Consider the following 16,415-nt stretch of genomic DNA (forward strand, 5'->3'; position numbering starts at 1 on the left):
CTGTAATGTTCTTTATCTTTCTGGCTTACTTCACTCTGTATAATGGGCTCCAGTTTCATCCATCTCATTAGAACTGATTCAAATGAATTCTTTTTAATGGCTGAGTAATATTCCATGGTGTATATGCACCACAGCTTCCTTATCCATTCGTCTGCTGATGGGCATCTAGGTTGTTTCCATGTCCTGGCTGTTATAAACAGTGCTGGGATGAACATTGGGGTGCACGTGTCTCTTTCAGATCTGGTTTCCTCAGTGTGTATGCCCAGAAGTGGTATTGCTGGGTCATATGGCAGTTCTATTTCCAGTTTTTTAAGAAATCTCCACACTGTTTTCCATAGTGGCTGTACTAGTTTGCATTCCCACCAACAGTGTAAGATGGTTCCCTTTTCTTCACACCCTCTCCAGCATTTATTGCTTGTAGACTTTTGGATAGCAGCCATCCTGACTGGCGTGTAATGGTACCTCATTGTGGTTTTGATTTGCATTTCTCTGATAATGAGTGATGTTGAGCATCTTTTTATGTGTTTGTTAGCCATCAAATAATTTCACAATTTGTAAGAAAATACAAAAAACCTCGAATAGCCAAAGTAATCTTGAGAAAGAAGAATGGAACTGGCGGAATCAACCTGCCTGACTTCAGACTCTACTACAAAGCCACAGTCATCAAGACAGTATGGTACTGGCACAAAGACAGAAATATAGATCAATGGAACAGAATAGAAAGCCCAGAGATAAATCCACGAATCTATGGACACCTTATCTTTGACAAAAGAGGCAAGGATATACAATGGAAAAAAGACAACCTCTTTAACAATTGGTGCTAGGAAAACTGGTCAACCATTTGTAAAAGAATGAAACTAGAACACTTTCTAACACCATACACAAAAATAAACTCAAAATGGATTAAAGATCTAAATGTAAGACCAGAAACTATAAAACTCCTAGAGGAGAACATAGGCAAAACACTCTCCGACATGAATCACAGCAGGATCCTCTATGACCCACCTCCCAGAATATTGGAAATAAAAGCAAAAATAAACAAATGGGACCTAATGAAACTTAAAAGCTTTTGCACAACAAAGGAAACTATAAGTAAGGTGAAAAGACAGCCCTCAGATTGGGAGAAAATAATAGCAAACGAAGCAACAGACAAAGGATTAATCTCAAAAATATACAAGCAACTCCTGCAGCTCAATTCCAGAAAAATAAATGACCCAATCACAAAATGGGCCAAAGAACTAAACAGACATTTCTCCAGACACCATTTTAAGTGTTTTCCTATATTTTCTTCAGTAGGCATAGCTATTATACCTCCCCATTTTGTCAGAAGAAAGAACAAAAATTCAGAAGGGTAAGTGGAAATTCTCAGAGTCACACAGCTACTAAGGATTTGAATCATATTTTTCTAGTTCTGGATCAGTATACAAAGGAGCAAATCAAGTTTTCAATTTTCCACAGGTCTTCCTTAGAATCTCTGTTTTGTTAAAATCTACTCTTTGTTTTGCTAAAATTTCTATGTGTGTTTGTGTTTTAACCACCTACATATAAGAATACTGTAGTCAAATCAGATCATAGTACTATAAGCAATACATGGTTCTATAAGCATTTACTAGTGGAAGGACTCAGGCTTTGAGGAAACAATAGGCATCTGAATCTTCAAACTTGCATTATCATTCCAGTTGTTGTAAAACACTGAGAAAATTACTTAATATCTCCAAATTTCAACTTCAGCATTTGTAAAGTGGGGCTAAGGTGACAATACCTCACAGAATTTCTTTCTTTCTTTCTTTTTTGATGCTTAAATAAGATCACATCTGTGAAAATACTGAGCCCAGCTCCTAGCTCCATAATTGTATTTTGTGTCTAAATGTCAAGATAAACTTTGCAAGGGAACAAAGAATCTTAAAGAACATTAATTTAATTGATGAAACAAAACCTACACAAAGATGTCTAAGATAATAAATTATAAATTAGCATCAGACAGTGTGGTGAAAACTTTTACTAAATTGCCAGGGGAACTTAGGAGAAAGAAATAGGTGATTGTAAAATGAAGTTAATCTGTGAAGACTTCTTGGAAGAAGTCCAGAAGTGCAAATGTTTCCTGGCAAAGGGTATAAAGGCATGAAGCAGGCAAACAAGCAGAAAAGTAAGCAATTAAAGGCATTTATGGAGCACTCTTGCGTGCAAGAGCCATGCAAGTAGTCTCCATCATGTTGCTTTAACAGCAAGGTTTTAGAACAAAAGTGGATTAAAATTCTAGCCCCACCACTTACTAGCTGTGTGATCATAGATATATCCTGAGGCTCCATTTCTTCCCTTATAAAGATAATATCACCAACCTTTTTTAATTATTTATTTTTAATCAAAGGATGATTGCTTTACAGTACTGTGTTGGTTTCTACCAAACATCAACATGTATCAGTCATTTCTTTTTCATTTATTTATATTAGTTGGAGTAAGTAATTATCACCAACCTTTTAAGGTTGTTGTGAAATTTGACTGATTGTAAAGTACATGCCTGACCCAGTAAATGGGCATTCTCTGAGCATCTACTCCACTCTGTTGAATCCAGTTCATGGCTAATATCCCACCATATCAAGTTTTGAGTCTTTATCCCTTTACAAGGGTAGCTTGATAGAATATTCTCAGACTTCTCAAACCACTGATTTCAGGTTAGCAGAGAGCAATGTAGCTGAGAATCTCACAGGTGAACATAATGGAACTAGGGAAATCTGTGCTTATAGATCTCAGATACCTATACTTGTAAGAGTCATAAGACAATTCCTTCCAAAGAACCCCCTCTTGTGCCCCTAACTCAAATCAGAAAAGTCAGCCAAGGAGTCATTGATCACCTCAGGTGCTGGAAGAGAGCCACTGGAGCAGAACTGGCCTAGACTGGGCATGTTTGCCACATCCTGCGGCCACATGCTCTAACTTGTTCACCTCTAGCCCTCCGAGCTTGTCTCCTGTACAGCTACTTGTGAAATAATCCCACGGGAATGAATGTTGTCACAGTCCTTGACTGTGCAGAGAAACAGAAGTGTCTTTCTGCTGATGGGACAGTTTAACAGTGTTCGTTCATCTCCCTGTAGGGCATAGACACATGACACAAACATTTTCCTAGGACAGCGACTAGAAATCTCTTTGAACCTGGCTGTCACCAATAGGGTTAAGAGATAGCACTGTGTCACGCGTGTGCTCAGTCGCTCAATCATGTCCAGCTCTTTGTGACCCCATGGACTGTATAGCCCACCAGACTCCTCTGACCGTGGGATTTCCCAGGCAAGAATACTGGAGTGGGTTGCCACTTCCTCCTCTAGGGGATCTTACTGACCCAGGGATTGAATCTGCATCTCCTACATACTTCTGTACTGGCAGGGAGATTCTTTACCACTGAGCCAGTTGGGAAGCCCCAGCTCTATGTCATAGGTTGAGGCAAAGGGGGGGAAATAAGGGAGAGAAAGGACAGACAAAATAAGAGTGGCAGAAGAGGAAGCGAAAAAAAATCACTCTTTAGACTGATTCAAGGCCCTCCTTTCCACTAATTCTAAGTAGGCATTTTCTTTCCTCCTTGTCCCCCAAGGTCATGAGTAGAACTGACCTTGTTTCTAGAAGGAGCAAACAGCCACCTGCTGGGTATGAATTGTGGCACTCTGGGAAAGGCCCCCCACAAGCAATGCAAAGCTGCCAGAAATTCCCACTATTAGTCATGCCTGTGAGTTACAGGATTGAAGTATCTATTAACTTGCAAATATGTTTGCTTAGAAGGGAAAACGTTTTGGCCATAAGCAGTCATGAATTCTTTATTTCATTGAAATATTAGATTCACCCTGCCAGAAAGTGAGGGTCTGGGGAGATGGGATACAGAGAAGATAGGACATGAGGACAAATAAAAGAGATGGAGAGGGGAAAAGATGTCATTCAGAGTGGGTGGGGTAGGGTAGGAAAGGCCAGGGTGACCCAGGAAAAGAGGGAGGCCTAGGAGGAAAGGCAAAGAAGCTGCTGCAAGCCGGTTTGGGTCATAAGACTTGTGCACCTGCGACTGCAAAAAAACAGTCAATTATGAAATGCACAGTCAGTCATGTGAAAGTTCCCTTAATGTAGCCAAGAACTATTGACTGCTGAAGTGTTTCCTCATTAAGTCACACAAAAGGTATAAATGAGATATATTCTCATGTGATAATCAGGATACTGACATTCAGAGCATGCTAACTGGCTGCTCATATGGAACAGGAAGGAGAGAGAACACACACCAGTGATTTGTTCCCCTCTGTGCTTCACATGCCACTGCTTCAGGCCAGCTCTAAGGTGGGTGCTTTATCCCCAGGGCCCTTCATTTATCTGAAACATTTGAGACCAACTTGCTTCATCATCTAAATTGCTCTTCTCTGGAAGGTAATCAATTTGTCAATACCCCTCTTGTAGTATTACATCCATAAATTGTGCCTTTCACTCTCCACTTGAATTGACCAGTCTATTGGATCTTGTGATTAGGATAACTTCTGAGTGCTATTCCCAGTTAGTCTGTTAACTGCTCCCCAAACCACTTAAAGATTTTTCCCCCACTTGTTGGAGATGGAAATAGGGAGCAGAGTCTGCACCAGCCACAGAGTCAGTCACTTGTTTAAAGGTGCTACTGAGCGAAATCCCTTAAGGCAAAGGTCATAAGGTCATGAATAGGCAGTCTCCAAATAGAATTTAGCCTACAGGCATATTTTATTTGAGCTTCCCTAGTGATTCAGATGGTAAAGAATCTGCTTGCAATGCAGGAGACTTGGGTTCAATCCCTGTCTGGGGAGTTAGGAAGATCCCCTGGAGAAAGGAATGGTTACCCATTCCAGTACTCTTGCCTGGAGAATTCCATGGACAGAGGAGCCTGGCAGGCTACAGTCTATGGGGCTACAGAGTCAGACATGACTGAGTGACTACTACTAATACTACTACTACTACAATGTTCTATTTGGTCCACACAGCGCTCAACAAGCAGGGATTTTCACACCAAAATCCAGACTTCTAGCATCTCCTCAAAAATTAGGGAGCCTAGCAGCACTGGGTCCTTAATTTCATATAACAGCAATCAGATAGGGCTGAGTTGGTACTGCTAAGACTCTCCCCAACTTGCCCCTCCCTGTGGCCTCACACACTCAGGTATATGACCTGCCTGGCTGCTAGAAGTATTTAAGTATTGATTAGGGGATTCCCCCTTCACTGGCTTAGATTCAGCCATCAGCATTACATGTTTCTCCTTTTATAGAAGGAATTGAATCAGAGCTATTTCTTCTGAAAGCCAAAACAGTGGATTGGCAAATAAGCATTTAAAATAACAGGTTATTTCAGGGATCCGTGGACTACCTTTGTGTGTAATGCAGGAATCCACCTGCAATGCAGGAGACAGGAGTTCAATCCCTGGATCAGGAAGGTCCCCTGGAGAAGGAAATGGCAACCTACTCCAATATTCTTTCCTAGAGAATCCTATGGACAGAGGAGGCTGACAGTCCATCGGGTCACAAAGAGTCAGACGGGACTCAGTGACTGAGCATGCACATGCACAGAATACAGAATGCCATAGACCTGAGCTCTGAGGCACCATCTTTGGAGTTCTCCTTGGGGTGTATCTCTTTTTCTTCTGGCTCAGAACCCAGGGTTAAGGGACTATGGACAATAGGGTAGGATAGGAAAGTATCGTATTAGGAATCAGAAGATAGAGGTTCTAGTCCTCACTATGCCATTCACCAGCTCCCAGCCAAGGGCAAATGGCTTAAACACCCTGAGCTGAAAAAATTAACTCTGCGGAAAAATATGAATAATGATAACAACAACATTCTTTGCTGCCAACTCCATAAAGTTCTGTGAGAAACAGAATGAGGTCTCAGAAGGGAAACTGTTTGGAAATCATAAAGTTCTCTATAAAGCTGTCTTATTTGTACCCAACTGAAGCACTCATCGATGAAATAAACACCCAACCCATCCACGCTACACATAGTGTCTGAGTACTTACTATGTGCTCAACACTTGGGGACATGGAAAAGAATTAGTCAACAAATCCCTGTCCTTAAGGAGCTTAGAGACTAGTTGAGCACATAAAAGATAAACAACAGAAAGTAAGATTATAATTGTAACATAAAGTTAATGCTTGTTAAGTATCTTATTGGAACTGTTATATTGATACAGTCATCAGTGGGATGCCAATAGACTAGGTACTTACTTGACTACTCACTTAGCTTTTTTTTTTTTTTTTACAGTTTGTTCTATGAAACAGCATTCTCAGATACTCTCAGCCAGGGGAAGAAGGGTTATGTAGCCTTAAAAGTTTAGGAAATTATTTAGAAAAAGTTTTAAATAATTATTTAATTTAACTTAACAATAACTTACATTATTTGTTATTAAATAATTATTTAGAAAAAGTTTTAGAAAATTATAATGCATATTAGACTATTATATACAATAAGATGCCTCGAAATGCCTTGCAAAAAGAAAAGCTATATAACTTTGACCCAGCAGATTAACACATTGCTACAGAACCTCTCTCTATTCCCCTCTCTTCCTTTCCTTTCTCTCTCCCAAAAATAACTACTAAAATCTCTTAGAATTGGAGCTCCATAGAATACAGTTGGAGAATCACTATTTGTCCTAATGAACACATTTAAAGTTTTCACAGATTTCAAAGGAAACATAATTCTGTTTCTACCCATCTCCTTCAAGAACCACATTAGAGACTTGGATCTTACACTCCTGGCTGCACAGAGTAGGCACTGATTTATGTGATGATTATTCTCTACATACTGAATCAATGTTGTTTAACTATACTATTCTCCATTGATTAAATGGAGAATAACTAACTTGAAATAATTGCCATAGCTACAATGAATCTTAGTGGATTCCATTTTTTTCTCAACATGAATTTTCTATTAACAGGGTCATATGGCACCAAAACATACAGCTTGGAAAATTCCATTTTCTGTATATTCTTATTTCTCCTGGCACCACACTGTTCCTTGTTTTTATCCTGGCATCATCCTAAATTCTGAGTTAATTACACCATTACTACTGATCTCATCTAAAGTGCTCACTGAGAGATAAGGATTAGGCTCCAAAATGTCAAGTGTATTCTTTCTGGGGTTATCTAAATTCAACCTGAAGGAGGAAACAGACAGAACAAGCTTTATCTTGAAAGCAGGTCTCCACCTTGGGCTGGACTGTGGACTTTGAGCTATATGCCCAGTATCTATGGAAACAACACACCAACTGGAAAACGAGGCCCCCGGGAGGAAGAGTCCCAGGGTTCGTACCTGGACTCTCTGTCACCTAAAAGAATACCCTAATTATGTGTGTAATCAAATAGAATCATAAATTCTATCTACACTTATTGGGGTATGACCACAGGTCTATTGATAATTGTCCACTCTTAACTACCTAGGCTGAAGATATATGAATCACAGGTTAACATTGATTGTATCTTTCTTTTTCCTTTGTTCAGACTAGTTTCAGGGAATTGGGGTGGTGGGTTTGGGCACATACACTTAGGGTATATAAGGTTTTCACAAAAACTGGTTGGGGTCCTTGGCTAAGAGGAGACTCTGCCTTGGGCCCACTGGTGTAATAAACTGCACTCCACTATATGCATTGTCCTTCTGAGTGAGTTTGTTTCCCAGAACACGTGGCTACAACAAACCAGGGACTTATTGAAGACCAAACAGTTAATGTCCAAAAAGGACATCATAGTAGAATGGTAAACAAGGTGATCACTATTTTGACATGTTTCAATGTACATAATACATATTGATAGATGAAATTGGTTAGTGTTTGGAGATGACATATTGATAGATGAAATTGGTTAGTGTTTGGCGATGTTTGAAAAGTTATATTTGAGAGTTAGAAAGACCTATATTCATATCTGTACTTGGTCCATTACAAAGTATGTGACCTTGGGACATAAGTTTACCTCTCTATGTTTTAGTCTCATCTTTTATAAAATGGGGAAAACAATAATATCCACTCTCATATGGTTGTTGTGATGAATAAATGAGAAAATGAATGTCTGCACAATGTCTGCTACATGGTGAGCTGTCAATAGACATTAAATCTCTGGGGGCCCCTAATCTGATTACTTAGTTGTTGGCTTAGAGATCACTTCTCCTGTTGTATTATTATCACTCAGACAGAATCTCCCCGTTTTAAGTTCCCCCAACTCTCCACCAAATCTTTAAATTCCACTGTTTTTCCTAAACCCATTCTCACCCCAGGGTCTCAGGATTAACAATAGAAGCATAAAAGAGCCAGAGTTCAGGAAAAGTCTGCTTTCAAATCTGATGCAAAACTACTTCCTCTATGTGTAAATAGATGCCATTCTCCACACCAAAGGAAGATTATTCTAACAGGCTATGCAGTCTAACTGACATCTGCAACAATGTACTACAGTTGGTTTTAACTTTGCAAAGTGAAATTAAAAGCATTTACTGAAGCCATGGATTTGAAAATCTTCACCAAAGACTTCCAGTTTGCAATTTAATCAAGTTTTGTATGTCCAGATTGATTTGCTGCTATTGTTTATAGTAATCTAGCAGCAAATCTTTGTAACCTATTCATAGAATAAACCTCTCTTTCCAAACATGACATTCAGACACCAATGGGTTAAGAAATCTCTTATCCCTAATAACCGAAGAGTCTTAAATCAGAAACTCTAGAGCTGTTAAAAAGAATCAGGAGTAGAGGCATTATTTGCATATTTCCCCAGAGAACAGGTTAATGTTTATCCTAAATAGTCAATATGCATTTCTAAAACACTGCATAAAATAATGTATTTGTGAATGATTTGTCAGGTGAAGGGTGAATTATATTCTAAATACAGTTAATTAGTGTTGGCTTCTTGCTTGGGTTCATTTTGGGAGCTCCTGTAATTTATGACTGTCTTTGACCTTCTCAAGGCAGACATTCTCCTTTATTATAGTAGGAAACCTTAGCCCATAGGGCTTCCCTTGTGGCTCAGCTGGTAAAGAGTCTGCCTGCAATGTGGGAGACCTGGGTTCAATCCCTGGGTTGGGAAGATCCCCTGGAGAAGGGAAAGACTACCCATTCCACTTTCTGGCCTAAAGAATGCTATACAGTCCACGGGGTCGCAGAGTCGGACAAGACTGAACGACTTTCGCTTTCACTTAGTCCATTATCCTTAGTCCACCTGGCTTTCCAGGTGGCGCTGCTGCTGCTAAGTCACTCCAGTTCTGCCCTACCCAGTGCGACTCCATAGACGGCAGCCCGCCCACCAGGCCCCTCTGTCCCCAGGATTCTCCAGGCGAGTCCTGGAGTGGGTTGCCATTTCCTTCTCCCCAGGTGGCGCTAGTGGTGAAGAATCCCCCTGCCAATGTAGGAGATGCAAGAGATGTGGTTCAATCCCTGGTTGGGAAGATCCCCTGGAGGAGGGCATGGCAACTCACTCCAGTATTCTTGCCTGGAGAATGCCATGGACAGAGGAGTCTGGCAGGCTACAATCCATAGGGTCGTAAAGAGTCAAACACACCTGAGGGATTGAACACACTTATACAGTCCATTATCTTGCTCACCCTCTCCCACTCCTCTTCTCCTTCTTCTGTTATCACCTGTTTTACATTCTCATATAATCAATCTTCCCTTCTCTCCTTATCACTTCGACTAGTCTTCTGCACAAAATTCAGTGTGACAATAGAGGGAAAAAAAAAAAAAAACAAACCTTAGCAAAAACCACCTGAAATATACTGTGGGAATCTTAGTTGTTAGCATCTTTGGCAAATGACCTAAATACAGTATTATATACATTATATATGTTGTAAAACCACTCCCAATTTATCTGCAGCCTCCAAAAGAATAAAAAGAAATGTCTATAATAACACCGTACAAGTCTGCTATGATTTAAATATTAAAAGTATTATAGAAAAGTTGCATTTTAACAAAACCCTACTAAAATGCAGTAGGACAGCTGATTATTTAAATAAATCTTATGAAAACTTCTTTTGTATTGAAAAAAATCATTTCATAAAACCAATTATTGTCTTCTAACTAATCAGTTTTGAATAACTGGATCTTTTTTTATAACTGATCTATTTAAAGCAAGTAACACCAATAGACTTTAAGAGAACACTTGTTTCACTGAAGAAATATTTCTCAGATTTATAAATTTAAAAAACAATCAGAAATTCATCTTTTAAAACTTGCATAGTTGCAATACACAATCTTAAAAATCTCTATCTACATGATTTTGTAATTAAGAAATCTTATGAATTTTGTACTAAAATTCCTAGCCCAAGCTTGCATATTGCTAAACTCAAAACAAGTATGAGCAGGTTACTCTTTAAATAATTCCAGCATTATATTTTGAAATATGAGAGGATAATCTGTTAATTCTTCTTTAATCAAGGAAAGGAAGATTAATACAATTAGACAATATTGCAAATAAAAATAAATCTTCACAGAGCAACTTCTTGAACTTCCAAACCAAGAAGCCATTTTTTTCTCTATGTCAAGTATAACATTTGAAATGTGTAAATAAATACATCAACTTGATATCTTATTATATGAACAATGGCCCAAGGATAAGTTTGAATTATTTTTTTCTAGTATGTAATACATACAAGGTACATTTTTATTTAAATAGAAAATAAATAAATTATTGTTTCAGTGTCTGAGGTTTTATCCTCACCCTCCCTTGACAGATTTTCCTTAGTGACCAAAACTCTATTTTCATAATGAAGGAGGAAACAGACAGAACAGGCTCCATCTTGAAAACAGGACTCCATCTTGGGCTGGACTGTGGACTTTGAGCTTTATGCCCAGTATCTGTGGAAATGACATATCAACTGGAAAACCAGATGCCCCAGATGGAAGAGCCCCAGAGTTCGTAGCTAGACTCTCGCCGAAAAGAATACCCTAAGTATCTGTGTAACCAAGTAGAATCATAAATTCTATTATGCTTATTGGGGTGTGACCACAGGCCTATTGACAATTGTCCACTGTTAACTGCCTAGGTTTAAGGCATATGAATCACAAGTTAACTTTGATTGTATCTTTGGTTTCCTTTGTTCAGACTAGTTTCAGAGAATTTGGGGAGGTGGGTTTGAGCACTTACACTTAGGGTATATAAGGTTTCCACAAAAACTGGTTGGGGTCCTTGGCTAAGAGGAGACTCTGCCTTGGGCCCGCCAGTGTAATAAACTGCACCCCACTATATGCATTGTCCTTCTGAGTGACTGTTTCCTGGAATGCGTGACTACAACAATAACAACTCTTAGGAGCTTAAGTGAAACAATTTGGGGCCTATAAAAATTAGTTTTGGGTATATGTGTGTGTGTGCATGTGTGTCTGTGTGTGTATGAACTAACATGCTCACAAGGGGATCAAACCTGTGACTGACTTCTTTAGCATCATTCCCTCAGCTAACATTTCTCAAAGCATGACCCTTGAAAGGCATACAAAAGAGTCCCCAGGACAGAAAGTTAAATTTCCAGTCTCACTGATGTACTATATTAGAATCTGGAAGAGATAAATGGGAATCTGTAATTAAGGGGTCTCAATTTTACCAACCCTGGATTTTCTCATGTGGTTCTGATGCACATTAAAATCTGAAAAACTCTGAGGTAGAGTTCAGGTGAACTTTTAAATCCCTAGTTCAACTCTTTTGAAATTTTAGGGTAAGTGAATTAACACCTTATAAGACACCCAAAATAAGTAGCTCCAGTTCAAATTTTCCAGAATCTACAAATAAACTAAAGAAACAAATATACTGTCACCATAATCCAATAGATGAAAGCATGAAAGAGGTTTGGTGTTTACTTTATTCTGGTCTGACTTAAAATATAAGCCAAACACTAGAACGTGACAAAGTTTACTAAATGACTCCCAAATGGAAGTGTTCTGAAAGCATTTGATAAGAATTTTGTGATTCTGGTTAAAGTGATGATACTGCAAGGATCTGTGCATGGTCAGGTCACTTACTGATGATGTAAAACTGCCTCTGATAGATTCTTCTGCATGCATGAAGCAGAAGTCTAGTTCATATTAAGGAAATCAGAAATTAAACAGAAGCAGATCTTTGCTATTTGGGATTGATCCAATATGGTAGTTATTTTGAAGGCTCATGGGGGAAGCAAAATATAATTCTAATCAAAATAATAACTCAAACCTTCACAGGAGGTACTTTATAAACTAAAACTAAGAATGATTATTACATATGCATACTTTATAAAGTATGTATATATAAAAGTTTTAATAAAAATATAGTTTTACACATTTGTTAATATTCAGAATTTAGAAAAAGATGAAAAAGAAACTAGTTGACTCTCAAGGATCAAAAACTTAATTAAATATATGAGTCATAGAAATGAACTTACTAAGCAAGTATCATTTTTAGTAGACTGATTTTAACACTATCCCCCAAAACTCAGCTAGCTAGACATAAACAAAAAATACTGTGAAGAAAATCTGTATTTCTAACATTAATGAGAATACGCTATAACTAACTAGTTGATGTCAACATTAGATAGTTAAATGGGTAATGCTCAAGTACATTAGTCATAAATTAATCACTGCAGTCAATATTAACACTTTTCTGGATAATGTCAAATTTTACCATGGCTCAAATTGTATCCACAATACAAAAATGTGTATGTAAATTCTTAACATACACACACATCTAAAACATATATAAGAAGAAGAAAGTGAGTCCAGATTTGCTCAGGGAGAATAGTCCAGCTCAGTTCAGTTCAGTTGCTCAGTTGTGTCTGACTCTTTGCGACCCTATGGACTGGAGCACACCAGGCCTCCCTGTCCATCAACAACTCCTGGAGTTTACTCAAACTCATGTCCATTGAATCAGTGATGCCATCCAGACATCTCATCTTCTGCCGTCCCCTTCTCCTCCCGCCTTCAATCTTTCCCAACATCAGGGTCTTTTCCAATGAGTCAGTTTTTCACATCAGGTGACCAAAGTATTGAAGTTTCAGCTAAAGCATCAATCCTTCCAATGAATGCTCAGGACTGGTTTCCTTTAGGAAGGACTGGTTGGATCTCCTAGGAGTCCAAGGGACTCTCAAGAAGCAAATGAATCCAGACTTGCTCAGGAACTATAGTAGGTGGACTTTTTGTCACAGTATCTTAAGGTCCATCACACCCACTGTCAGGGCTAACTTATGGTATTAGGTTTTGCTCCGTTTTGCTGAAAATCAATTTCTAATATTCTCTACCAGGTAAGAATTTTATGAGTATTTTTCTTCCATTATGAGAAGATTACTAATTTACACTTCAATTGTACTTCAGATATTAAATACATGTGCTGTGTTTAGTTGCTTAGTCATGTCTGGCTCTTTGTGACCCCATGGACTGTAGCCCACCATGCTCCCCTGTCCATGGGGATTCTCCAGGCAAGGATACTGGAGTGGGTTGCCATGCCCTCCTCCAGGGGATCTTCCCATCCCAGGGATCAAACCCATGTCTCCTGCACTGCAAGTGGATTTTTTACTGTTTAAGCCACCAGGGAAGCCCATTGTGTATGTATGTATTACATATATATTTAATACATATGTACATGCTATTCATTTGGAGTTGCTCCAATTAAGAATCACTAGAACCTCACAGTAACAACACTCATTTATGAGAAATTCTGTATAAATGATATTTTGGATTCAGTCCAAGATGATTTCATTCCAAGAGCCCAACAGCGCCTCATTCTGAGACAGCCTTCAACTTACAAGGAGATTCCATATATGGGTTAAGTCCACATTCTAAAGAGTTTCCAGAATATCTTTCCTGAAATGCTTAGTAATTATCAGTGATACCCTGAAGAGTTTAGGACCTTACATAAAAGTGGAGAACAGATATGCAGCAGCTGGTACCATGTTCACTAAATTAATTGCCCATATTCCACATAGAACTAACACCCAAAAAAGATGTCCTTTTCATTATAGGTGACTGGATTGCAAAAGTAGGAAGTCAAGAAACACCTGGAGTAACAGCAAATCTGGCCTTGGAGTACAGAATGAAGCAGGGCAAAGGCTAATAGAGGTCTGCCAAGAGAACCCACTGGTTATAACAAACACCCTCTTCCAACAACATAAGAGAAGACTCTACCCATGGACATCACCAGATGGTTGACCGAAATCAGATTGATTATATTCTTTGTAGCTGAAGATGGAGAAGCTCTATACAGTCAGCAAAAACAAGACCAGGAGCTCACTGTGGCTCAGATCATGAACCTGTTATTGACAAATTCAGACTGAAATTGAAAAGTGGAGAAAACCACTAGACCATTCAGGTATGACCTAAATCAAATGCCTTGTGACTATACAGTGGAAGTGAGAAATAGATTTAAGGGACTAGATATGATAGAGTGCTTGATGAACTATGGATGGAGGTTCGTGACATTGTACAGGAAAAAGGGATCAAGACCATCCCCAAAAAACAGAAATGCAAAAAAGAAAATGGCTGTCTGAGGAGGCCTTACAAATAGCTGTGAAAAGAAGAGAAGTAAAAAGCAAAGGAGAAAAGGAAAGATATACTCATTTGAATGCAGAGTTCCAAAGAATAGCAAGGAGAGATAAGAAAACTTTTCTCAGTGATCAATGAAAAGAAATAGAGGAAAACAATAGAATGGGACAGAATAGAGATCTCTTCAAGAAACTTAGAGCTACCAAGGGAACATTTCATGCAGAGATGGGCTCAATAAGGGACAGAAATGGTAGGGACCTAATAGAAGCAGAAGATACTAAGAAGAGGTGGCAAGAATACACAGAAGAACTGTATAAAAAAGATCTTCATGACCTGATAGTCACAATGGTGTGATCACTCAACTAGCGCTAGACATCCTGGAATGTGAAGTCAAGTGGGCCTTAGAAATGAACACTATGAACAAAGCTAGTGGAGGTGATGGAATTCCAGTTGAGCTATTTCAAATCCTGAAAGATGATGCTGCAAAAGTGCTGCACTCAATATGCCAGCAAATTTGGAAAACTCAGCAGTGGCCACAGGACTGGAAAAGGTCAGTTTTCATTCCAATCCCAAGAAAAGGCAATGCCAAAGAATGCTCAAACTACCACACAATTGCACCCATCTCACACGCTAGTAAAGTAATGCTTAAAATTCTCCAAGCCAGGCTTCAGTAATAGGTGAACCATGAACTTCCAGATGTTCAAGCTGGTTTTAGAAAAGGCAGAGGAACCAGAGGTCAAATTGCCAACATCCAATGGATCATCGAAAAAGCAAGAGTTCCAGAAAAACATCTCTTTCTGCTTTATTGACTATGCCAAGGCCTTTGACTGTGTGGATCAAAATAAACTGGAAATTTCTGAAAGAGATTGGAATACCAGACCACCTGGCCTGCCTTCTTGAGAAACCTGTATGCAGGTTAGGAAGCAAGAGTTAGAACTGGACATGGAACAACAGACTGATTCCAAATAGGAAAAGGAGTATGTCAAGACTGTATATTGTCACCCTACTTATTTAACTTATATGCAGAGTACATCATGAGAAATGCTGGGCTGGAGGAAGCACAAGCTGGAATCAAGATTGCTGGGAGAAATATCAATAACCTCAGATATGCAGATGACACCACCCTTATGGCAGAAAGTAAAGAAGAACTAAAGAGCCTCTTGATGAAAGTGAAAGAGGAGAGTGAAAAAGTTGGCTTAAAGCTCAACATTCAGAAAACTAAGATCATGGCAACCGGTCCCATCACTTCATGGCAAATAGATGGGCAAACAGTGGAAACAGTGGCTGACTTTATTTTTCTGGACTTCAAAGTCACTGCAGATGGTGATTACAGCCATGAAATTAAAAGACGCTTACTCCTTGGAAGGAAAGTTATGACCAACCTAGAGAGTATATTGAAAAGCAGAGACATTACTTTGTCAACAAAGGTCCGTCTAGTCAAGGCTGTGATTTTTCCAGTAGTCACATATGGATGTGAGAGTTGGACTATAAAAAAATTGAGTGCTGAAGAATTGATGCTTTTGAAATGTGGTGTTGGAAAAGACTCTTGAGAGTCTCTTGGACTGCAAGGAGATCCAACCAGTCCATCCTAAAGGAGATCAGTCCTGGGTGTTCATTGGTGAGACTGATGTTGAAGCTGAAACTCCAATACTTTGGCCACCTGATGCGAAGAGCTGACTCATTTGAGAAGACCCGGATGCTTGGAAAGATTGAGGACAGGAGGAGAAAGGGAAGACAGAGAATGAGATGGTTGGATGGCATCACCTACTAAATGGACACGGGTTTGGGTGAACTTCGGGAGTTGGTGATTGACAGGGAGGCCTGGCGTTCTGTGGTTCATGGGGTCGCAAAGAGTCGCACACGACTGAGCGATTGAATCCACATAGAGATTAGCACTACAACTTATTAATTGTGACCTTCACAACTATTTCATTTGTAGATAATGCTAAAGTCACCACAAGTTTACT

The 16,415-nt window shown here is 39.1% G+C and overlaps 1 protein-coding gene across 1 annotated transcript in view; it reads right to left on the reverse strand.

Annotated features, from left to right (window-relative positions):
• IL1RAPL2 (interleukin 1 receptor accessory protein like 2) overlaps positions 1–16,415 on the reverse strand; it is a 607,533-nt gene that overhangs the window by 529,711 nt on the left and 61,407 nt on the right. The window lies entirely within an intron of this gene.

Source organism: Muntiacus reevesi, chromosome X (assembly GCF_963930625.1).
Source record: "Muntiacus reevesi chromosome X, mMunRee1.1, whole genome shotgun sequence".
Lineage (NCBI taxonomy): Eukaryota > Metazoa > Chordata > Mammalia > Artiodactyla > Cervidae > Muntiacus > Muntiacus reevesi.